Here is a 26819-nt window from a genome sequence, read left to right as displayed (position 1 = left end):
ACTCTTAATTTTAAGTATTCATTGCACGTATGGATCATCGCTCTTCAAAGAGGTTCGGCCATTTTTTATTTATTTTTCATTGTTATATAAAAGAAGCCATCGGTGGCCTCAAAAAAAGAAGAGGGAACGAACTCTTTTAATTTCGTGTTTTATTTTGGTGATGGTGCGCAACTGAAACCTCTTCTTCCATCTTGAAAAAAAGAAAATGGTTATAAGATATTCACGAAGAAGAAAGAAAACGCCATTTTTATCGCCATTCTTAACCCTCTTTTCCATTCCTACTTACTTAGTAGTAGTAGTTCGGCTTCTTCATTCATAGTATATAAGATTCAGGTTTTGATTCTTTGCCGTTGACCAATAGGGTGGGTGGGTGGGTGAGTGCGAGTGACTCGGCCGCTTAGCCAGGTGACCTAGACAATGACCCATTTCGAGTACGTAACGTGATATTTACCAAGAGTGCACGACCATAATTGAAATATACGCATATGGATAAAAAAAGGAACGAGAAAAATAGCCTCCTTAATACGTATTTGCTGGGATTTCACTCTGGGGAAATGAAATGTTTTGCTTACACCAACCTTTATCCGGATTTTGAAAAATTATATAATAAAAACATTTAATATAGTAGAATTTATTAAAACATTTAATATAGTAGAATTTATTAAAACATTTAATATAGTAGAATTTATTAAAACATTTAATATAGTAGAATTTATTAAAACATTTAATATAGTAGAATTTATTAAAACATTTAATATAGTAGAATTTATTAAAACATTTAATATAGTAGACAAAATTCAAAAACGCCATTTCCAAATTAATCTTATCAATAGACGATATTGACGTATACTTTCATATCCAATAGCGAAATTCTTATTACTTTTATGCCTACGTGTGCCATTATTCTATCTAACTCAGCAACAGATATGAAATTTATTTAAATGTATTATACGAACATTGCATAAATAAATACGTACGAATGTGTATATATTTGTAACTATTATTTATGCTGTTTGATGTGTAGATGCATTCTATTTAACACCTTTACTATCTACCCTTTGGGGCCATTCAAGTATTACGTAAGTAGATTTTCAGCCATTTTTGACCCCCCTCCCAGCAAAATTTCGTCAGCAGCTTAGAATATTTCATATCTTCAAAAAGGGGTTGTTGATGACGTAAGCAACCTTCAAACCCCCCCCCCCCTCAAAAGTCAGCAAATCCGAAACCCCCTCCCCCCAATGCTGACGTAATACTTGAATGACCCCCCTTTCCCTTCTACTAATAATTTGATCATAAAAATTGTCTATTGTCGACTGTACAGGCACCGGCCTCTTGTCAACTAACAATATATTATACACTGTAATTTATTACATATCTTGAATTGGAATAAATTTGACTTCATTTGAAAATTATTACGCGTTTTAGTTATTTTATATAAATTTAAAATAGTAAGTTAATTAGTTGGTTTCTATAAAGTTAGTATTAAAGAATGAAAATAACACGCCATACATATTTTTAAAAAGAGCAAGAATCTCATAAATCGAAGCGGAAAATACTGATTCAGGTAAATTCAGTCATAACGAGGTATATTTTTTTCTCTTCCATACCGTTACCGTACATGGCCCTGGTTCTCCCAGTAAAATTTTAGCCATAGTTCTTATGGGGAGCAGGATCATGTCGAGGAACTTTATTGTATATATTGCACATATTTACATACAAATACATATTGCAACGCAACAACAAAATTCAATCCTCAATTTAAAAACTATAATAAGAATATAATATGCAATATTGAAAATACAGTAAAACCTGTCTTCATTGGAATCGTAAGGGACCGAGATGTTTTTCCGTTAAACACAGGTTTCCGCTTAATAGAGGTTCAATTGACATATAATGTGTAAAATTATGCAACGAATATCGTGTGTGATTGAAATAAAAGAAAAATAAATTAATTGAAGATAAAGTAAATAATTTTTAAATATAGATTAAATAAATAAATAATTAGTCTATAATTACTAAGTACTGTATTTAGGTTTCGACAGGAACTGTGTAAAATTCCGACCTAAACTGTTTTTCTTCTTAAATAACGACATCTATGTTCTTTTTACCACTTCCTCAAAAATTTCTAATTAGGGTGACAATATCTGTCGTGTCAGGTTCGGTTTGTACATTATCGTCTATACGTTTCAATCCTCAGCATCAGGACCGTAATTAGGAATTTTGTGAGAGAAAGAAAGAGCAACAGAATTTTGCTCCCCTCTCACTGTAAAATTCGACGATTTTATAGCGATGGTTTGTTCCCACCCCCTGAATTTTGCCACCAGGGCAATTGCCCTTTCCCTAATTAACTCCGGTCCAGCTCAGCCTTATAATTACGGAATACACGCAGCTTGCATAAAATTTTCTAAGTCTTGCATATCATTTGCCAATTCAACCCTCACACTGATTTCTTTCGTGGAAAAGCTTGATTTTCCGAAAAACTTGCTACTATTTCAAAACGCAACTGCTTTATGGTTTATTAAAACTTCAGCATTAAGTTTCCGGCAATCTAAGGGTGGATGATGTAGAACTCACATTTGCAGGTACAGATTGCGTAAAAAATTTCGGTGCAGCACTTTATAATTTTATATGATCCTCTGGTCTATTGGTCGCCAAACACTCACAGTGTTTGCGTGGAATTTTCCGTTAAAGGGTACAATTTTCCTTCCCGTTTGCGCGTTAGACAGGTTCCGTTTAATCCAGGTTTTTTAATGTGTATTTTGGCATTAAAATCATGGAGGGGGGGGGGGAGAAACCATGATTTTTTCCGTTAAAGACAGGTTTCCGCTTAATACAGGTTCCGTTAAAAACAGGTTCTACTGCATATGTAGAAGAAAATTTCGTATAATACACATATGATGCAGAAAAACGAAGTACAGATTCATTTGATTAGCGTCGTATGTAACAAAACTTAGGGAGATGTTCACCTACTTGGAGTAAACCGATTAAAAATGTTTTAAATTATGTTCCTATGCACATAATATTTCAGAAAAGTGACCGTATTTAAAAATATTTGAATCAATATTTTGACTAAATTTTTTGACGTGAAACACAAGTCGATTCAACGAAAACTAGTGACGATTCCTAAAATTACTGATTGAAAAAAAAGACAAGATCCAAGCTAAGAAATTCCAGTATGAGAAGCATGTTCAGAATATTGTCCCCTTTTTGCTAGACATGAATGTTCAAATTTTCACTTTGGTTTAACAGCTGGTCTGATCACTTATTTTGCCAAGTTTTTCCAGAAACTCGCAAATGCGTATCGCCTATTGAAGCGCATTTTAGGAGAACAACTTCCATAGAGTAACAGGAGTAGAGTAAACCTGTTACTCTATGAAAGTTGTTCTCCTAAATGAGAGTAGAGTAAACATTCAAAAGTCGTTTCCCAAGTTCTAGAAAATTTTCACATTCATGTTTCTTTCAAAGGAGAACGATATTAAATAGCTTCAAGAGCGGGCGCTGCCTTTATATCTTAATCTATTCCTATATTTATTTGCACATCAATTCAGTAGACAGTAAAATGAATAGCGTATATTTTTGCAGCATCAATTAATACAGTAAAACCCCTTTTAACGAACACCCACCCCAGATGTGAGGTCTCACCCCTCTTTTCCTGCCAAATAATATAATTTCCCCTTATATAATAAAAGTATGCATTTCAAACTCCTGATTAACAGTCACCCCTCTTTTATGAAAGAATTTTTTCGTCCCATCGGTGTCCGTAAAAGAGAGGTTTTACTGTATTACGTAGTTGACAACACTGCGTTTGCTATGAATGAATAGCATTTGAAGTATTCGATTAAAATTGGACTAATCGGTCAAATTTTTTTGATTAAACAGTTAAAAATTTTAATCGATTCTCAGCACTAATATGTATATATATGGGATCAACGTGTAAATGATACAGCATCTATCAACACACGATCACACGTGTTTGAAGCTGGAATATTCAGTACGCAAAGTCGTAATTAGGAATCAGGATTTTTGTGAAAGGGCAAATATGATTTTTTTGTAATCGTATGAAATCATGTAAAAGAGCAAAAGATATAGTTTTTCAACTCATATCAGAGAGTAATATAATCATGAAAATTTACCTGCTTCAGCAAACATCATGTTAATTAATTGATTCAAATGAGCAAAGTTCACGTCAATTAATCCAGTCAAATCCTCAAAATTCATGTTCATTGATTTCAATGAGCGAAATTCATGATAATTCAAACGTTAGTAAAAATCAAGCAAAGCCAAAAATTTGCAAAGAAAAAAAAAAAAAAAAATACCATGCAAAAATTCGTTAATAAGAACATTCTAATTCAAAAATGAGCAAAAAATCATGTTAATTCGTTCAACTTTTTATAGGTAAGCTCAAAAAATTTTCTGTGGCTCTCATAGAGTTGAACAAAACCCACCCACCATTGAACGGGCCCTGCTAGCGATGGGCTGTTTAAGAAAAAACCACGTGCATTTATAAATAGGTAAAAACCTCATGCAAATTCATTAAAATAAGCAAATATTGCGCTGAATTGTTTAAAGAGAAGAAAAAAAGACTTAAATTTATAAATGAGCAAACGAGCGAGCAAGCTAACTCATTCGAATGAGCAAAAGTAATGTTAATTTTTCGAATGAGAAAAACAAGGAGTTAGATTATCATACAGAAGCTATTACAGGTAACTTTGAGATTAAGTTAATATAGAGAAAATTATCATGTAAATACACAAACCATAGTTTGTAAATGTACACAAACCAAACATGCTCGTCCATTCAAATGAGAAAAAATCATGCTAATTCCTTTAAAAAGAGTAAAAATCATAATTACTTAAATTATCAAAATTCATGTAAAAATTCACAAATTAAAAAAATCATGCTATGGTTTCATTCGTAAAAACTTTTTCCTTCCAAAAAAACAGAGAAACTTTCATTAATTATGAGTTATTTTTCCTATTAATTATGAATTATTTTCCCCATTCCTAATAATTTATTGAAATATTCATGAAAGTCAATTTTTCTCATTAACGAAAAATTATATTGAAGTCTTACTAGAAGTTTTATTCACACGAGTTGAACTCATGACACATTTAAAGTGTAATAATTCACAAGATTTTCAACCACACACTCCGATTCACGTGAATTTGCGCATGTCATTTGTAGCATAGCAGCATCTGGATGAGGGTAACCCTTAGACCGATTTACGTGGATGAAATTCATTCCCTGCATGTATGTAATACCCAGAAAATCATTAAACGATTTTTGAAAGTCTTGACGAACACACTGAATTTGAAGATATCATTGAACAATTTAAATGAAATTGGCGAATTCTCGCCAAATTGGTACAGTTTGAACTGACGGTTGATGTTCGTAAGTCGGGAAAATGGCTGAATATGATAATACTATTTTAGAGCGTCAACTAAAATTTTTGTGAGGGGGGGAGGAACGCGATTTTGCCGCTTCCAAAACGGTAAAATTCGATGACTTTATGATACTATTGTTCTCACTAAAAATTTGTCACCCGGGCACTTGCCCCCATGCCCCTCCCCTTCTAGTTCCGGCCCTGTAGTAAGTGTTGTTTGTTGTTTCTTTTAATTTGAAAACAATAATTATAGATAATTTAAAAGAAAAAACATTCAATTTCCATTTTCAAATCAGCAACAAGAAAAACATGCGAGGAATGGGAACAGGACGCACTCCTAAGTACGTCGTACGCATACACAAACCCTCGAAATCATCGGGTTCGATGCTCGCTTTCACACAAACGCACACACAGTATATAAAAAAACCATTATAATAATAATTCTCCAATTATAACAACGACAGTCATTGTTGAAAGAAAGAGAGACCAGTTCCATATCCAAAAATGGATCAATGGATATCATACATCCAAATGGAATCTAAAATCGAATCCGGGAGACCATTATTGAATTAGCACTTGTTTTTCGTTGACACTAATAGTTTCTTAATGCGTCGATGACGGCTCATGTATAATGATGTGTGATTAAGTGGGTTTTTTTAAGGTGCTTCGAAATATGTTATTAGTTTCTTCCAAGATTTCATTCTCCGCGACACTTTCGCGTCTGTGAGCAACAACAACGACATTCGCCTTGTATTTACTCGACGATCGTTCGAGCATGTGATTGTCGAGTCCAATAATTGGCCGTCAGAATCATTTCGACATGATAGCCTTCAAAAATAATAATGATAATATAACTGAGAAATAGACTCGATTCTAACGACGTTGTTTATTTTTTTGAAATGATAATCAGCATCGGTGGGGAGGAAAAAAAGGTAATACCAGGAAAATGATACCTCTGTCTGTGTATTTGGTTTCTTCTTCTTCTTTGGGGGTATTTTTCGCTGGGAAAATAGTGCATTTGACCGATATCTACAACTGGTCAATCAAAGTTTCTATCTGAAGAATGGGATGTACAGTTAGTTATATCCAAAGATATTGAACCGATGGTAGAAAAATTTCAAAATACGAAGCAGGTCGGTAAGGGGATCGAAAAATAATGGTATATGGAGGAAATGAAAACGGTAAAAAAGGGTCAGGAATCGGTCAGAAAAAGTATTTTTACCCGTTTAATTCCATTTTCAGAAATGTTTCAACAGAAAATTGCTATAAATAGATGTATTATTCGAATTTTTAGTTGAGATTTTGCATCGGAGAAACTTGATAAGAGCGTTTGTCGCGCTGCATACGCCGTGGTCCTCGTTTTTGTCACCCATATTAACCCCTTCAACCCCACAAGCTGACCTTCTATCGTAGGTCGGAGGTGATTTAATAATGGAATCGTTGGTTTTCGCAGATGTTTAGTAAAAGAATTTTAACTAATTCAGTTGAGTAACTAATTCATTTTAGTGCTAATTCAATAATGGTCTCCCGGATTCGATTTTAGATTCGATTTGGATGTATGATATCCATTGATCCATTTTTTGGATATGGAACTGGTCTCTCTTTCTTTCAACAACGACTGTCGTTGTTATAATTGGAGAATTATTATTATAATGGTTTTACTGTGTCTGTTTGTGTGAAAGCGAGCATCGGACCCGATGATTTTGCGGGTTTGCAATGTCTCCATTCAGCGCTTCACGCTAGTAATGCGTGTTATAAGGAACTGAAAAGTGTGTTCCTGGTGCATTGGTCAGTGCACTTGCCCGGTGTGCAGGGGACCCGGGTCCGGTTCCTGGAAGAGACAAATCAATTTTCTTTCCAAATATTCGTTTGGGCATAACATACAGAAAATTCAATTTCACAGTATACAGGGTGTTTCAAAAAAGAATCACCCGATTTGAAATGGGTGTGTTACGAAAAATATTGAACACAGACACTTAAGATTAATTTTATATTGCATGGCTAACCATAAAATTTAATATGTCCACCTTGGGATGCACAGCATATGTACATACGGTAGTCAAATTCGTCCCAAACTTTTGGGAACATGTTTGCATCCACTGCAAGTGGATTTCTGTGGACTACGTGCGAAATTCTGTCGGATGCGCTCCACATTTTCGTCTGACATGCGCGGACGGCCAGGGGGATTTCTCTTTACACAGACAACCCGTGGCTCGGAATTGTTTATACCATCGACTAATGCTCTGAGCGGTAAACAATTCAACACCAGGGTATTGCCGACGAAAAGCACGATGAACAGTTGTTACGGACTCACACTTCTCGAAGCTTAGAACACAACACGATTTCTGTTGTGCAGTTGCCATCTCGACAAACATTGAAGTGGCGGCCGAAGGAAGAGCGTCAGCGCTACCTGTCGGCAACTGCGTGAAATTTGAGATTTCCCTCTTTCTACCTATACAATATTCGGTCAAAACGGATAAAAGGTTGAATAGTTATGATTTTTTTTTAAATCGGATTATTCTTTTTGAAACACCATGTATTTCGAGCCGAAAAAATACCATTTCTTTATACAAGGTATACATTGTTAGATAAGACAATCACATAATTACTTTTTACGGGCATATAGTATTATACTTTACCATGTATGTATATATCTTAGTTTTTATAATTGCACTTTTAATTGGAGGGTTGCTGTATTTTAGAAATATATGGCATCCATATTTGTTGCGGGCATCTTTTTCTCAGCCCCCTCGTAGGGCATTTTACCTGTTGTGGCCTTGTATTTGTGTTTGTATCGTATTTGCTCTTGTTTCATCAACACATTTCAAATGGAATGCTTGATATTGAAAAATAATAATAATAGTAATTTCTTTTTTAAATTTCCCAAAATACCCTGATTAATCATTTTTTACTGCAGCAAAACCGTGTCACGGACTCTTCGATTTCTTAGAACACCGCAGTTGCAAGTACTTTCTTAGGAAATTTTTTCCTAGTATGTTCTTCTCCTAAGTTGCTAAAAACAAAAAAGATCCGCGTCCAAAAACAAAATTTTTTCGACGTCACTCAGTATGGGAACTGCTTACTCTAGTATGCAATTCCATTAACAGCTCTCGAAACTCCTTGACCCCCATAATCACCAAAGCCATTCCTTTCATAAATAAAGCACTTGAAGATTGGAAACGGCACTTTTTTACCGTATTCGGTGCCACTAAAGCTTTATTGTTTGTAAAAGATTTGCCATTTATTCAAATGAGACTAAACAACGAAACTCTTCACAGTTCTTATTTTAACACCTATTTCACAAAAATTTTTTTTATTAAAAATACCAACAGGCAGTACCATTGCATCTATGGTGCGGTTTATATGTTATGGTAAATATGATGTATCGGCTATTATGAATACATAATGATCGTCTTGGTAACTCTAATGAATTTATCTCTTTCACCGGCGAACATGTACAATACTCAAGTGTTGTTGGAAAATTTGATAAGCACTTGACATTTATTCATTTTATCGCCTTAATTTGTGCATAATACCCTTGTGTAATTGGTAAATTTGGCAAATATGAAAAAAAGTGATAAATGTAGTCGGACCCCGATGAAATGTTCTGGTTAGGAGAAGGAGCACCCCGATATAATGATATCAAATTTTACGATCGTACCCCAATATAATGATACAATACATGTGTATGAATTATCATGTATAGTATATCATATAGTATATTATCACTATTTATCATGTTTACCAACGATGCGACGATTGAGTATTATAAATATTCGCTGGTAAAAGTGATTAATTTAGGGAAATTCATCAAACTCACTCGGTGATTATGCAAAATATCGGATTTATCACATTTACCGTAACATTGCATCTGAATATACATAGCAAATACATGTATTAGAAAAAAATTCATAATACTAATTTATTTTCTCAATTTTTTTGGTAGTTTAGACAGTGAATCTTTTGGTGTAACTTCAGGAACGGCTTATGCATGAATAAGTGAAATACATTTTTTTTATCTAGAAAAAGTCGATTTCCTGTCGGTGTCATTTTTTGAGAGCTGCTGGAGTTTTACGTGTTCAGAGATTTACAAAATCGCACGAAATTAACAGAATTGAAAATGAATTGCAAAGACGTGAGCATCTCCGAATTCACGAAAAGGTCAAGATCGAAATGATCTTCAACCTCGGAATACATGTTTTAGAGTGAGTGATTCTCACGAATCTTGGTCCCGAATCAAAGTTCGTTAAACAAGATTTTATGTTTATAGATAACATAAAAATCAGGGAAAGCTGTATATTTCACCCTTAATTATCCATTTTAACTAATTTGGAAATACACTCTAGTCAGTTAAAAAGTTCAATTATTCAGTTCTGTGCTGTTACAGTTAAAAACATCCGTTTTTGTAAAAGAAATTTCAATAGTACGTTTTTGTGGGGACGAATCAGAGGGTAAATTATTTACAAATGTAGTAAAAGAGGTGTTTCGAGATTTCTAGTGTTTGATTTTCGATAATTATTCCGTTTTCGCGTATTCTACATGGAAGCATGTACAAGGTTCCTAGAAACTACTCGTACATCCCTAAGTGGTTTTTTTTTTTTGCTTTTTTTGCATCTGCAGCAAACTTTAAGTATCACTTCTGAGATCAGAATTCCCATCTCTATTTAAATCTGCGCATTCCTTACCTCCTCCTAGAGCTTCTTGTCGTGTCGTTCCACTTAAGCACAACTTCAAGGGTCATGATAAAACTTGTCCTTTTCATCAGCAATTCAGATTTTAGAGGTGTGTTCTGCAACTCTGTAGGTAAGAGTTGAATACCTCCATCGGCAATAGCGCTAGTTTCGTTTGCCTCAACATTATTCATATTAATTACACAATGAAATGATCACTGTCTGATAAAATACAGAGGAAATCCTTTATAACGACAGCTCACAATCGCGAGAAAAATTGTCGTTATAACCCTTTCAGATCAGAGCATTCATTTTTTTTGGAATTTTCCAAATATTTTTGAATTTTTGACACTCAAAAAATACAATAGATGTCAACCTATAGTCCGTTCTTTGCAAGAAGTACCTCAGAGTAATGTTCACGAGAAGAATTTGCGATGATAAGTGTTTCATTAATTCTTGGAGATGGAGAAAAGCTGTCATTTTTGAGACATTTATTTCTGACTTTACATCAAAAGATTTCTCATCTTCAACTCACCAAAAAGCGAATAATTTTTGTACCTTTAACATTAGACAATCCTTCGGAAATCAGTCGTTATAGCGAGATTCTCGTTATGAGCCTCAATATCATTACATTCAAATTCACTGTACGTAATACCTCAACCTCGGTTCAAACCACGCAAAGTTTAAACGTACATTGAATGACATTATATCTTGGCTTGATTTAACAAATGTATTTATTCACACTGAATAAATACATTTGGGATCAAATTTGCAAGCATAAGAAGAAAATATTTTTGTGATAAATGGATTTTTTTAATATAGTGAACACTACGCCATGTGTTATCTTAAGACATATGGGAAACTAACAACACAGAGAGAGCAAGAGAATGATCACCGGTTTTCTTTTCTTTTGTTTTACAAGGAAGATTATGATTCCTCCACGCGAAAATCGTGATAGAGAGATTCGGGACCAAGATTCGTGAGAATCACTTGCTCCAAAAAATGTGTTCCAAGGTTGAAGATCATTCCGATCTTGACCTTTCCGTGAATTCGGAGATGCTCACGTCGTGAATCATCACGAATTAGAAGAAAGTGTTTTTTTTGTTTTTAGAGAAGAGCCATATTTTCTAATAGTTTGAAGAAACTTTTGTCCAAGATTCCACTTTTTACCGAAACAATCTCCTTCGATATAACCTCGTCCTCCAAACTGATTGATATTATATTTTTCTAGTCGGGAAAAGAAAAATAACGAGCCGGAGTAAATAAATACAGTAAATAAGCACAATTTGGGTGACTGACGATGTCGAAACTCTCGCTATCGGTTAACCTCGAAACCGATCAAGGTTCCGACGGGACAGGACACAGCATCTATCTCCCTCAGGTCAGATCATTTCCAGGTCCTTGGAAATTGATCACAATGACTGTCCTTCGAAGAAAGTGTTTCGGGTGAACTATTGATACCAAATATAGGCGCAGAATCGAACTCTTCATTTACGAACTACAAGTTAAAACAAATTTAAAAAAATGGAGTAGTGTTTTTGAAAAATTTTAAGAATTTAAGGACATTCTGTTCCTGATTTAAAACGCGTGGATGAAGTTGAATGTTACTGTTTAGTTCAGGGGTGCACAACCTTTTCGGTCCGCCTGCCTCTCCCCGGGACAGAAACTTGTATATCCTTTTCAGACCCTGGTGCCCCGAATGTGTGGGTCGATTTTTCTCACTAAATTTTTTTCTTTTGACTTCAGGGAGTTGCTCTAACTTGAAGGATTGCGTAATTTTTTTGAGTTAGAAATAAGTGAATATAAACTTTGGGGGGCTTTCATCAGAGGGCAGCACTTGAAATTGAAATTTTAGGGAGAAAGTGCCTCCGGGAAAAATGTGATTTATTACATAAAAGTTTTAGCAAAAAACCGATTCTGGAAAAAATTGAGTGTGAATATGCCCTGGTCCATCTTTTGGCTGAAAAAATTTAGATAAGGTGGATTCTTTCCTCGCAAAAAAGAGAAAATAAATAATCGAAAAATTTAAAAAAAATGAAGATTTGCTGACATTTATGTTTTTAATGCAGTTTTGAGAATCAAAAATGCACACAAAAGCATTTTGAAAATTCCAAAAAATGAATTCTCAGGCCTGAAAGCGATATAAAGAGTGACTATATTTATGGGCCGTATTTTACGGGTTTTCCCAGAATTTCGGACGAGCCAACTTTTATGCATGAGTTGGTGCATTCTGGTGATATTTGACATCCATATTATTTATGGGCATAATTGTTTCAGCAACCCCGTTGGGCAATTTGTTTGTTGTGGCCTTTGTATTTGTGTTTAATTAGCATTAGTTGAATTTTGTGGTTGCTAGGTGCTTGTATATCGGTAAAGTCATTTTATGACCACCCTTCATTTATCTATACATATAAAATTATGTGTGTGTGTTTTCTCTATAGAAATCTACAATTTCAAATCTACCATCGTCAAATTTTGCATATATACCAAATGAGACCTGACTTGAACGATAGGCTACTTTAAAAGTTCGTCAGAGCTGGGCAAATGACCTAAATGGGCGGAAAAACTGTCGGGCAACAATGGTTCCTGGGCCTCAACAATCACTGAATGTTTACTTTGGTTACCGTGGTTCCCTAGCGATGCATTTCAGACATGTATATGCCTTAACAATAGTTTGTTACTTCTTTAATGCTACCCGTATTATGTATAATAGTTTATTCCTTTATAATAGTTTGTTCAAATTAAACCGAGAGAAGAAATAGAAAATACTTTAGAAGTTCTCAAAAAGGAATTTGACCCTTGGTCAATAAAAGTAAGATTAAAGGATCATTGGGTAACGAAGGCAGGCGTAGTCATAATGGAAACGCACAGTCAGGAGGAAACCAAAAAGATAGTATAGAAAAATTTGAGAGTACAGAGTTAAAGAATAAATATGAAATTGAAAAGATAAAAGGTAGACAACCGAAGATTATGATTTTTGCGGTGGATAAAGTGGTGTCGGAACAAGACTTATTAATAGCGATAAAAGAAAACTTGGGACCTGATAAAAATACGACAAAGATTGTTTCGAACTATCAAACAGCTAAAGGAGTAAATTGGATCATTCAGATTATACCAAAAGAATTTGAGAAACTAACACAGGATGAAGCTAATTATTGCGGATGGCAAAAATATAGACTAGCAGAATATCCGAGACCTTCACAATGTTTTAGGTGTTGGAGGTTTGGCCATATAGCTAAAAACTGTAAATTAAAAGAAAGGTGTAAAAATTGTGGGATGGAGGACCATAAAAAAAGTAACTTGTAAAGAACAAAGACAGTGTGTGAATTGTACTGAGTACAATAAAAACAGAAAAGAAAAAACTGATACAAATCACTCATGTTCCGGAACGGGCGTTATTACAAATTAATAGTTATTATAAATTATCAAATATAGTTGTAAATTGCTTCATTGCAATTATAATAGACTTACCCACAAAATAGGGTGTTTTTTTAAAAAAGCTGTAAGTAATTTTTTAATTTGTTAACAAAGTACTGTTAATCCGCTATGTAAATATTTGTAAAGCGGGTGATTTTAATAAAGCAAGCAAACATCTTTTCCGTCAGGAGGTGGAGTGGGAACCAACGACGGGAGGGGAAATAGTCCCTGAATTAATTTATACACTAGAGCAAGCTGCCCCAGCCCAATTCTTCTCGTGTTGGGCTGGATTATGTTTGCGGCGTCCGATTTACAGATAATACCGTATATCCCCAGGGATGGGACGGAGTAACATTGGGTTATAATGGTTTTTGTCACTTCTTCAATCCTCCCAGCAATTGAAGAAAACCGGGGCAGCGCCGGGTATTATAGCTAGTGTTTGATAAAAATCTTTTCCCCCTAATCTATCAGATATTCAATAAAGTACTTTCTCGAATCTAACACAAGTCTGATAGAGCGCTATTTTTGATTGCATAGGATATCCGATGAGTTGCTTTACTGAATGTATCAGATGTTTAAAATAATCCGATAAAGTGTTTTCTTGAATTCATCACATGTTCATTGACGCTTCCTTCAATCCCCGAAGTGCTCAGTAAATTTCTTTGTCTCTTTTAAAGCTTCTCTAAATCATTCAGACGTCTTATAAACCCAAGGATGACGTCACTCTCCGCTATCATACGAAGGTTTCAACAACTGGATGTTGCGAAGATATATTTTGGAAAGAGAGAAAATTCAACTGCCCTGCGGGGAATCGAACCCACGTCCTTTCACTTTCCGGGTGAACGCCCTAGACTACAGAGGCACCGAATCTCTCAATCTTTCCTTGGAGCTCGTGTACACTGAAAGGGACCGTACATGGACGGCCGGACCAGACTCAGGCCAAGCTCTCCGCTATCATACGAAGGTTTTGTTAAAACCTTCGTATGATAGCGGAGAGTGACGTCATCCTTGTGTAAGTCGCCATCTGGTGGCAGCGTCAGCAGTTGTGAGCTTCCAAAATATATCTTCGCAACATCCAGTTGTTAAAACCTTCGTCTTATAAACCTCCTTCGATCTACAAAATTGTATGATAAAAAGCTCTCGCGAATTTCTCAATTGGTTAATATTAATGAAAATAAATACAATAATAAATATAATAATAGAAATAATATAAAAAAAAACTGGTGGCAGATGGCAGCACTACACATAACAAGCATTACAGAGAAACAAAAACTTCACGTCAGGTTTCACTACACGTACACGCACATTCCCGCATGTACCGATTCGTTGGGGGGTTCCGCGGGGGGGGGGGGGGTGCATGTGTCGTGTAGCAGTATTAGGTAGGGCTCGGGGATCCATGATGTTCTTAAGACAGCCACCTCGTTGGGCAATTTGCCTGTTGTGGCGTTGTATTTGTATTTGTAATGGATAATATGTTTTCATCATACTCGGCTGCACGCACATTTTAGTGAGAAGACTCATTTTGCAAGTTTTTTTTTGTGCAAGCTAACGTTAATATTACAGAGTAAAGTTATCGTAACGGGGCGGGGGGGGGGGGGGATATAATGTACCTTCTGAAATTAGCATAGTCACTTTAGTAGACCTATTTAATCGCAGTGTAAATACAAATACAACGCCACAACAGGCAAATTGCCCAACGAGGTGGCTGACTTAAGAACATCATGGATCCCCGAGCCATTTTTTGGAGGCCCTACCTACCTACTACTGCTACACCACACATGCACCCCCATGTTGAGAACAACAACTACGGCGACAAAACTGAGAATAAAACTGTTCAATGCCATCAGATGAACTCAGTGCTTACCTCAAATCATCAACACTCTGGCACGAAGTTAAAAAAATATTATTATCCACCAACATGGCGAGTTTCAACTGCAAAATTACTCAGCACTATCATTTTCACATCAAACTTGGCAATGGAAGAATTCCCGTACATCCAAGCACTGGACTCATTACGTTCCCAAATGGATTTTGCCAGTTGTTAAACTCAGATTTCAAGAACTTGCAGACAAAGTCTTCCCAAACATTCAACAAAATCACCGAAACCATGAGTGGCTTTCTGAGAGAGCGATTCTGGCACCGAAAAATGACAGTGTGAACAAGATCAACGAAAAAGTCCTAAAAATTATTCCGGGAGACTCCACATCTTACAAATCGGTTTACACTGTCACAGACTCAGCGCAGACAGTTCTGTATCCTGCAGAATTTCTGACCTCTTTGGATATTCCGGGTGTGCCACCACACGATTTGACCCTCAAAGTCGGAGCCCCTATAATGCTTATAAGAAATTTGGAGACCCCGAGACTCTGTGATGGCACCTGACTCTGCGTGAAGAAATTGCACAATTACATCCTTGAAGCAACGATTCCAACTGGATGTGCCAAAGGGGAAGACGTCTTCATTCCACGTATCCCAATTATCACTGAAGAAATGCCATTCACTTTAAAGCGATTACAGTTCCCGATTGGTTTAGCTTTTGCCGTGACAATCAACAAAGTGCAAGGCCAGTCGTTAGCAGTGACAGGTATCAACCTACTTGAGCCCGGTTTTTCACACGGACTGTTTGCATGTTGGTAATCCAAAAAATTTGTACATCTGCGCACCAGATTGTAAAACAAAATATATTGTGTATCCACAAGTGATTGCCTGAAGTTTTTAATTAAACTATTTAAAAATACATTAAAAGTAATTTTTTCTTGCTTTATGCAGAAATGTTTTTGATTAAGAAATAATTAATAAGCTATGCTTACATACATTTTTTACGAGGCGGGCAACGTCGCCGGGTATCAGCTAGTGATTTATAAAAATCTATTCATTATACCATTATACACAAAATGTTAATATTATATTTTCTCCATATAGTTTTAAAATTGTAAACAAAAAGCTAAGGTCTATCAAATGTATTTGTCTAATTACAGTGTCTTATAGACCAGTAGTTCTCAACCGGTGGTACTGGGGTACTTCAAGGGGGGCCACGGAAGAAAATTGAGAAAGGGGCCATGACAAGGGGTTTGGAGGGCTGCAGAGAGCTGAGAAGAAAAATTAAGATGTGAAGAAAGAAATAAAGCTTTTATATTAGTGACTGGACACTTTTACAGAATCCAACAAAACTACCCGTAAAACCAGGGCCATTTTAGGGCATGGACCCACCCGGGAATCACCGCCTACATTCTGCAGCAGATTCCCTAGGATGGGGGGTTTTTCTCAAGGCTCCTCTGGATTAAATTTATAGTGTGAAAAAATAAAAAATGGTGAAAACCATATCAGGCCCCCCCCCCGGGTTGCAGCTCTGTCAGCCCCACTCTTGTGAGGGGGTCATGCCCGGGAGTCTTAGGTCCATAAGTGACCCCACCTCATGATATTTTGTATAGTACAATAAATTTTGAAAATAAGTGGGAATATGTAGCCTGTTTATTTCCACCTAAGTGTGGGACTACCATAGCATCACTTTACCTAGGGGGCCCATGATGTTGAGACGGCCATGAAGAACTCGGACTAGCGGGGAGCTCAATGAATTCTAGCCCAGTGATTCAAAGACCAATCTTATTTGCAAAATTTCCGTTCAGTATAAATTCACTGAAAAAAATCCAATAGGTATAAAGGATCTTATTTCTAGATGAGGGTTGAAGACTCTGGGCAAGACAGGGGAGCCATGAGAAAAAAAATATGCTTTAAAGGGGGCCATGGGCAAAAAAGGTTAAGAAACTGCATTATAGACGATATGAAGGAGGAAATTTTAAAAATATTCACACGTACTTTACCAGATTTGAGTGTAACTTATGATCCGATCTTTTAAATTTTAGTTCACAGCCTGCACCATCACTAGCTTAATGTACTGTATAAGTAACAAAATATTCCACTTAATAGAATTTTTCATACTCGTGTTTCGAATAACACATGGATTTTGCTCAAAATTTCACTTAAAAATGACTTTTTCATAGAAAATAACACGGGCAGTTCAAAATTTATTATTGTTTTCACCATTTTGAGATATTTTCTACATGAAAAAATTGTTATTAAAGTTCCTTCCAAGATTATTTTATAGAAAAGTAATTTCAAACATAGTCTGATTCCTTAACAACAAAATAATGAAAAATTCTCATTATCTTTTACATTCATAGATCCTGGAAGAAAATACAAAAATACAAACACGAGGCCACAACAGAGGCAAAATGTCCAACGAGGTGACCAAGGAAAAGATACCCATAACAAGTATGGATGCCATATATTTCTAAAATATGGCAACCCAATTAAAAATGCAATCATAAAAACTGGAAACAATATATACACATGATAAAATATTGTGCAATGCCCATAAAATATGTCAATGGTTCTCTTATTCTAAGTATGTACAGAGCTTCTCGATTTATCCCCAACATGTTTATCGTATTTCTTTCTAAACTAAAATCGACGCATTCAAGTTTTGTTAGTTTAGGAATTATTTGGTCTTTTTCGAATCGATCCAAAACTGATGAAAAACCATTTCGAAATGTCCTTTTTATCGTTCTAAATTGAGACCTGAGGAGGATGATGAAGAGAAAAGAAAAATAAAATGGTGAAAATTGGGTCAGGATATTCACCTTTGCCTTCGTATTAAGTGGATGCTATGTATAAAAATGAAAAAATAAATAAAACAAGATGGAGACGCCCTTACAGTTTTTTTTCCATCTTAACTTACTGATTTTTTTTTTTCATGTTAAAATTTTCCATGACCTTCTCTTTCTGTTTTGTTCCGTCTACTCAAATGTGTCCTCACAGCTGTGAACCGGCAAAGACACGGCGCGCAGACAGTTTAAAGGAACACATTAATGAGAAAAAGGGCATCGAGGATAAACGTGTCTTCCAGCTACGAATCTTTAATTAGGGCTATTCATAGCGCGATGCCGTCTAGATATATCCAGATACCAAATTAGGTATCGCCGATAACATAAGGAAGAACGTCTAGATTTCTCCGGTTAATGTAATCGAAGCATTTTGGAAAAAAAAAAAAAATTACAGAAACGGGAACTCGAGGAAATGAATTATTTCGAGAATCTATTAGAATATTTCTCTCGAATTCGTTTGAAATTAAATACAGTCAGACTCGGTTACAACGACGTTGAAGATTCCGTGAAATTTTGTCGTTACAACCGAAGTTGACGTTTTCATTACCTTTTTTTTTGTTCGAAAAATATAATCGGAACCAATCAAATACTTTACATGAAGTTTTTATTTCGTTATGATTAGCGAATAAACAACTTGATGTAGGAAAATCGAAATAATTACAGTAATACGGGACATAGCCGATTCTCGCCAAAAATGCTGTCAAAGGAAGAGGAAATTGCCAAATATTGTTCATAAATAGCCCTTGGGGAAGACAAAAAAAATGCTATGGTGAATCTGCTAAAACATTTTATGGGGGGAAAAATGAACTTGGCAAATACGTGAAATAAATAGTCTTCTTCAACATAAGGGGCCGTTCAAGTATTACGTCATCATCGATGGGGGGAGGAGGCGGGGGTTTCCGATTTGCTGACTTTTGATGACAAGGAGGGGGGGGGGGTTGGATAATGCTTACGTCATCAACCACCCTTTATGAAAATATGAGTTGGATTCAGAGGGGCAGAGCTGATGACGAAATTTTGCTGACAAGGGGGGGGGAGGGGTCAGCGTTTTGCTGACAAGGAGGGGGGGGGGGTCAAAAATGGCTAAAAATTTGCTTACGTAATACTTGAACAGCCCCCAACACACAATTTATAAATTATGTAAATTAACTTCACTGCTGATTCTAGTAAAGATTTTGAATTAAAGCAAGTTTCGTTTAAAATGAAACGGAACATTTTTATTGGAAATAGCCAGGAAGGGTAAAAACACGGAAATGTTTCTTATAGTGGTCATGTGAATGAGCAAGTCGGAACGTTAAACATGCAATAAATCTTTTTTTTCTTCAATGTTTGGCCGGGATTACACTATAAAAGTAGTTTGATAAAACATCTTTTACAAAACTTGAAGAAAAAAAACCCAATAAGCCTATCGGTTACATTCGGTCGAATGTGGGGGTGGGGGAGGGGGGGCACAGAGAGCTGTGGAAAAAATATCCGACTGAGAAGAAATAGATTCCAAGTGAGATGGGATGACGGAAAAAATGTGACTACTTTCAGAATACAAAACAGAGTTGCCTATATTTATCTTAACGTATGAGACCATCCGCCACCACCTTCAGACCTATATGATCAAAATACAGAATATCAGAACCATACTACAGAATTATATGGCGCCGAGGCAATAATACAAATTATGACAACAATAAAAATCAGATGGTGCAGAAACAATCACAAAAATTATGAATCCGGAAAAAATTACAGTAGATGGTGTCAAAGAACTATCTTACAAGTTAAAACTGCTAGCGCAGTCATTCATATGTGTTGGGATTGTCGTGTAAAAATCAGATGCCGCAAAGGTAATCATAGTAGTTATAACTCCAGTAAAAATTAGATGGCGCCGGAGCAATAATACAAATTATGATTCCGTTAAGAAGGGGCCATTCAAGTATTACGTAAGCAGATTTAAAGCCATTTTTGACCCCCTTCCCCCCCCCCACTTGTCAGCAAAATTTCGTCAGTAGCTAAGAATATTTCATATCTTCAAAAAGGGTGGTTGATGACGTAAGCAACCTTCAAACCCCCCTCCCCCCCTTGTCATCAAAAGTCAGCAAATCCGAAACCCCCCCCCCTCGATGCTGACGTAATATTTGAATGACCCCTAATCAGATGGTGCCGAAGCAATCATACTAGTTAGACTACAGTAAAAAATAGATGGTGACGGAGCAATCATATAAGTTACGACTGCTGGTGCCGAGTCAATCATACGTGTTATGACTTCGAAGACCGGACACACCCCGCTTTCCATATCAGAGAGATATCAAAGCGACGTGTTATGACAGCAGAAAAATTAGATGGAGCGAGGCAATTGTACAAGCTATGACTACCGTAAAAATTCCTAGACCCACCTTTGAATCAGAGTCGTGAAATAAACGCCGTCGAGAAATTGAGTATAAGCTATAGATTTCGATCTCATTAGAGTTCAAGTGACCATAGCTTGACCAGAAACGACCAAACGATCTAACTTGCAATCGGCAGTTAGGTGTAGACGAGCACATTCGTCTCCTAATCGGCTTTAAAAACTATAAATAACTGATCAACCAACACAGCCTGTAACGGCGGCACCAAAGCTTTCCAAAACTCGACTTCATTTATGGTATAGATATCTTAAGATAATGACCCCAAGGGTATATATCTTTCTTGCAGATCATATTCTTTTATTGGAAGAAAGATCCGATCAGAGTTCGATAAAAAAAATTGCCAATATCCCCATAAAGCGAGCGTTCACCAGCTGCATCGGAAAGAGAAAGGTATCGATCACACATTGAACAAAAGAAAAATACCAGAACCCGAAGAGAAGTGTGTTGGCGAATTGAATTCGGCTGGATGAAGTTCTTCAAAAGTCATTCGGCGTGACAGAGAATGGCAAGACTCTTAATTGACGTTTTGGTTGGCCGATTCCCTAAAGCGGTTTAGAAGTTAATTAGTCATTGCCGTTCCATGCGTCACTTAACAGGCAGAAAATAGAAAACAAAAGAAACGGAAGCGAAATTTTTCTGGGCAAGTCAAAAAAAAAGGGAACCGAAAAACGTCGTTTTGGTCTATTTTTAGAGATTCCTACCTTTTTTTTGCTCTTATGAGTTCGTGAAAACGGCAATTTTTGGCGGTTAATTGGGTAAAAAAAAAATGTGATGAGAAGAACGAACGGGGGAGAGAATCTTCAAACTGTGGCGAATGACTCGAGATGATCCGTGAGAAACTTACTGTTAGGCGTTTTGGGTGAAATATGTCCGTTTCATTGGGAGTTTCGAGAAATGACCGCTTTATGTAGAGTTTCATGAGGCTTTGTAGAACAAGTGTAGAGTTTTAGAGCGTACATGCTCAACCCGTGGCCCGCGGGCCGTCTTAAGAGCATCATGGTCCACCTGGTCAAGTGGTTTTTCTGAGGCCCTACCCGGTAAATTCTAGTAAATTTCAACCGGATCTCCTTTTTCTGAGGACCCCTCTTCTCTTGAGGCCTCCCAGGTGGGCCCATGCGTTAAGACGGCACTGTCCCGGAGTCGTTGGATGTGGCCCGCGACCTCAAACTTTTAATTTTGTAAAACTCAACTAAGCTGCACATAACCAGATTCCTTAATTGACCCGCGGTAGATTTCCAGACCATTCGAGTGACCCGCGTCACATTCACAAACCATTTAAGTGACCCGCGGGGCATTTACAAATCAATTAAGTGACTTGAAGCACTGTTCTAGATCACTTAAATGGTTCGCGGCATATTCTTACCTCACTAAAGTGACCCGAGGGCACTGTTCTAAATGAACTAATGGACTCGCGGCACTTTTAAAGGTTATCTCTTTCACCCGAGGCACGTTCCCCGATCATTTAAGTCATCTGCGGCATATTAGCAAATCCATTAAATGACCGAGGGGTGCTGTTTTAGATCATTTAAGAGGCTATCGCGGCACATTCTCACTTCACTAAAGTGACCTGAGGGAACTGTTCTAGATCACTTAAGTGGTTCGCGGCATATTCTTACCTCAATAAAGTAACGTTCTAGATCACTTTTAATTGACCCGCAACACATTCCATTCCCAGAGCACTTAAGTGACCCGCGGCACAACGGAAAGTGGCAATGATTGGGAGGATCGGGAAATTGCCGCTATATGTAGAAATGTATTTCACGAAGCTTGTAAAATAACACGTGTGAAGTTTCAGAGCAGGGGGGCACCCTGTCCGCGTAACGTGTTCTGGTGGAAAAGTATCAATACACTCAACACGATAAAGCCGATCATGTTTCCTTCATAAAAATAATCGGGATCGATTCGGGATATCCCCAATTACAACCAAAAAAAAAAAAAAAATTGCCAAAGGCAAGTAAAGTTGCCTAGAAAAACTATCATTGCTAGACAATCAATTTTTGGAGAGTTCCATCGCTACAAAAAGCATTTTTGGAAAAGCCATTGATATCAAAAAAGCATCGTTTGAAAAGTCATTGCCCTCCAGAGCATTTTTCATAAAAAATTGCTAGCCAAACCATTGAAAAATTGCAAATACAACAGGCAAAATGCCCAACGAGGTGGCTGAGAACAAGAAAGACTTGCTAGCCAAACCATAAAACATTGCTAGCCAAAATATAGTTAAAAAGACATTGTTTAAAAAGTCACTGCTATTCAAATCATTCAAAAATTACATTGCTAGCCAGAGCATCGTTTAAAAATATCATTGTTAGTCAAAGTCCCTTTTAAGATATCATTGTAAAAACCATTGCTATCCGAAGCATTGTTTGCTATGCAAAACATCGTTTTAAAAAGTTGTTCCTAATAAAATGATTGTTGGGGCTATTTCTAACTAAAACATTGTGAAACTTATTGCTAATCATAGTATTGTTGGAAGAAACATTGTTAGCCATAGCATTGTTAGCAATGACAGTGCTCGCCGAAGCATTATTCGAAAAGTCATTGCTATTCAGAGCATTTTCTAAAAAAAAAAACATTACTAGTCAGAGAATTTTTGAAAAACATTATTAGCCAAAGAGCATTGTTCGCGAAGTCATTGCTTGCCAAAGCATTGTTCGACTTAAACAAATGCTTTCAGCGTTAAAAAAACCATAATACTAAATAGGCACTACACCAAAAATACCATGATACTAATTCATCTATTTTGCCTTCTATTCATATAATGAGTAAATATAGTCATTATCATCTTATATATGCATCATTTAATGCATGGGTGCTCAACATTTTGAAGAGTGCGGGCAACTTAATTGGTTTGAAAACGTATCGCGGGAAACATAAGTGATCTAGAACAGTGCCCCAGGTCACTCAATTGATCCGTAAATGTGCCACGAGTCACTTAAATAATCTGGGAATGTGCCGAAGTTCACTTAAGTGGTGTGGGAATGTGCCGTAGGTCACTTAAGTGGTGTGGGAATGTGCCGTAGGTCACTTAAATAGTCTGGGAATGTGCCGAAGTTCACTTAAGTGGTGTGGGAATGTGCCGTAGGTCACTTAAGTGGTGTGGGAATGTGCCGTAGGTCACTTAAGTGGTGTGGGAATGTGCCGTAGGTCACTTTAGTGGTCTGGCATTGTTCCGCGGGTGACTTAAGGAATCTGGTTACATATGCTAAGTTCATTTTTACAAGATTAAGTTCAAAGTCGAGAGCCACATCAGATGACTTCGAGGGCCACATTTGGCCCGCGGGCCATTGGTTAAGCACGTATGATTTATTGTGTTGAGACAAAAATATGTACAATCACAGCCGATATTTTAAGACAAATACAAATAACGAAAGCAATATATATTAAAGCACACAAAAAAAAAAAAAAACGGGGAAAAACAGCATCAGACAGAGCAAAGAACCACCAAATCGTGATGGACCTAAATTCATAATCATTGGCTCAGAAGAAGAACAACAACAGATTGACCTAATGGTACACTCTCTGTGGCAAAAAAAAAAGATGCTTTCTATCTTCGAAGACGGCACCGATTCTCCCAAAAGCCTATAACCTTGGCCTTCCTTCGGCCTACAGAGAGAAATAGAAAATAATATTAAAAACCATCCTTTTCCTTTGAGAAAACCTATGATTTTCTCTGGGGTTTATTTTTAGGGCCTGTCAATTGCCAAAATCCATCGTTTCGGAGTATTTAAAGACTGCGATTTGTACTATCCAGGATCTAGGACACATTCTTTCCCCCCTCGTTTATAGGGGGAAATATTACACGGGGGCTGACCTAAATGGTTCCATTACTGCCTTTTCGGATGGACTAAGAGATACTTAAATTCTATTATAACAATATATGTATAATTATGTGTGTGGAAGATATACAAACCATTATGTATGTGCGTGGGAACGTGAAACCTAGGCCGAAACCAGAGATTTGTTTATAGAATAGTCGTGGTGCTATCATTGACTTTTGTTACCTAAAACTTACTAGAATACCATTTACCGATTCAATAATCACGTTTTATACCGAAATTCTGTTTGTGGTGCTACATCCAATTAATTCAAGGATTTTATTTCGTTTTAGCGCTGATTATACAGGGCGCACGCATATAGCAAACGGGGTCTATGGTATTTTAACTGAGGGGCTAACCGTTGATCCTACAGGCACACTTCCAGTTAGAAAAAGTATCCAAATAACGTGTAGTATTCAGATGTCATTCATTTTGCAGGGGGTTGTATAGTTATTAAGAAATAAAAATTAACTTTTTATACAGTCCCCCGTGTGCCCTAACACCCAGGGTTGGTCTGATTTTGCCCAACCCGAAAAAAACCAGGTGAAAAAACCCTTGAAAGAAACCATGAAAAAACTCACCAAACATTACACCTTAAAACTGTACTTACTCGTAATCATTTTACTTTCTAATGGTGTTATTGGATTGTCATAATCTAACTGAAGGGGAAAATACATTAATAAATCCATGTATTTAATGTAATTTTTCAGATTATAGGGGTTGGAGAAGGGGAAAACTCTTGGAAAACCCCATTTTATAAACCCATTATAATAAGATGCAAAACTGTTCCCCCGCAGCAGAATTTTTTTTGTAATCAGCCACGACTGATATAATAATTACATAAATAAAATTCCCATGTAGATTATTAGGTATGTTATATTTATGTAGGCTACAGCATATATAACTTGCTTTCCTCATGCTCCAGTATCATAAACTTGAAAAAAAAAACCCCCCTAAAACACTGAGGAAACCCCAAAAACCCAGTGGGTTGGGTTTTTTTTTCCGAAAAAACCCAGGCTTTTTTGTCAACCCTGCCCGAAACCGAAATAGAAAGTTGTTGCCCCGTCTCTCGTGATGCCAATTGAAAATAATTCCACGTTTCTAAGTGCAGTATTCGCTGAGATATTCGAATTCAAAAAATAGAGGAAAGTTTGGAAAAAAATATCTCTAAATGCAGAAAAACCGTTTTACCCGCATTTAAAGCTGCTCAATTTTCCATACATTTTTTTTCAATTGGAATATATCTCAGTGTGAATATTGAACTTAGAAACATGGAATGTTTTTCGTTAGCATCCGGGGAGATAGGGCAACAACAACAACAACATTAATTGGGTTTTGGGGCACGCGTGGACTGTATAAAAAATGTACTTTTATAGTTAAATAACTATACAAACCCTTGCGATATGAATGACACATATCCAAATAACATGATATAATATCCAAATTAAGCCCAGAAAAAACATAGTTTTCATCAACTAACACATTAGCTAGCTTCTCGATTTTGTCTATCAGTATTTCATGAAAGGGTCGAGCTAACGAACACAGATGGCAAGCTATTCTAACTATTCACAACCCTGTTAGAAACGTAACTCAATGTGTCACTAAAACCTGATATTTTCCCTTTCCAATCGATTTTTTGGTAGGTAGGGCATTTACGTACCGTGGAAGGTCAAGCATTTACCATTTTTACTTCAAAATATGGAAGGCAGATGACAGCACCAGCAAGAACACGAAAATGCAAAAGTGTGAAAATTTAGCTTCGGGAAAACTCCAAGAGATCTTTTCATGTATGAAACCAAACATACTTTTTGCTTCCTGATCACTAACTTCAGAAGATCTAGACCACGCGTTGACCAGAATTTCAAAATTCGTAAACGTAATCGCATCGGGATTAACTTTACAATTCGACTCGTCAGTGAAACGTAGGTTATTCGAGCCAAAGTGAGAAACCATACACTTCCGACGATGAAAGTCATGCCCCCATTCATTTGACTATGCTGCAATCATATTTAAGTTGGTCTGGAGCAACTCCTTATCGCTTTGATTCGCAACAACACCCTTTACTTTAAAGTCATCTGCGAATTTACTGACAATCTCATCAATATAGGAATATAGCAATATAGGACAAGAATCGGAAAAATTATGGGACCAAGGACACTTACTTGAGGAACTCCACTTCTCACACCTGTCCAATCAGAAGATTTTCCGTTCACCATAACTCTCTATGATATCCTACAACCACAATTCTATCCAATTCATCTAGTGTTGCCCCCTAATCCAATCTCATATAAGCGACTTCAAGATTTCGCCATGATGGACCAATCAAACGCTTTTTCAAAATCCGGATAATAACGTCCACATATTTGGAGCTTTAGTCACATGGTCGTAATAAGCAAAACGGTAATTGTCTAATATTTTCACGACTCTTCAGAAAACTGTGATTAGTTACAGTGTTACTGAACGCATTGTTGGAA

The sequence above is a fragment of the Pholcus phalangioides genome, unplaced genomic scaffold (assembly GCF_987345545.1).
Source record: "Pholcus phalangioides strain wild (caught in Gottingen) unplaced genomic scaffold, Ppha-v1.0 ptg000005l_1, whole genome shotgun sequence".
NCBI lineage: Eukaryota > Metazoa > Arthropoda > Arachnida > Araneae > Pholcidae > Pholcus > Pholcus phalangioides.
This window is presented reverse-complemented; position numbering follows the sequence as displayed.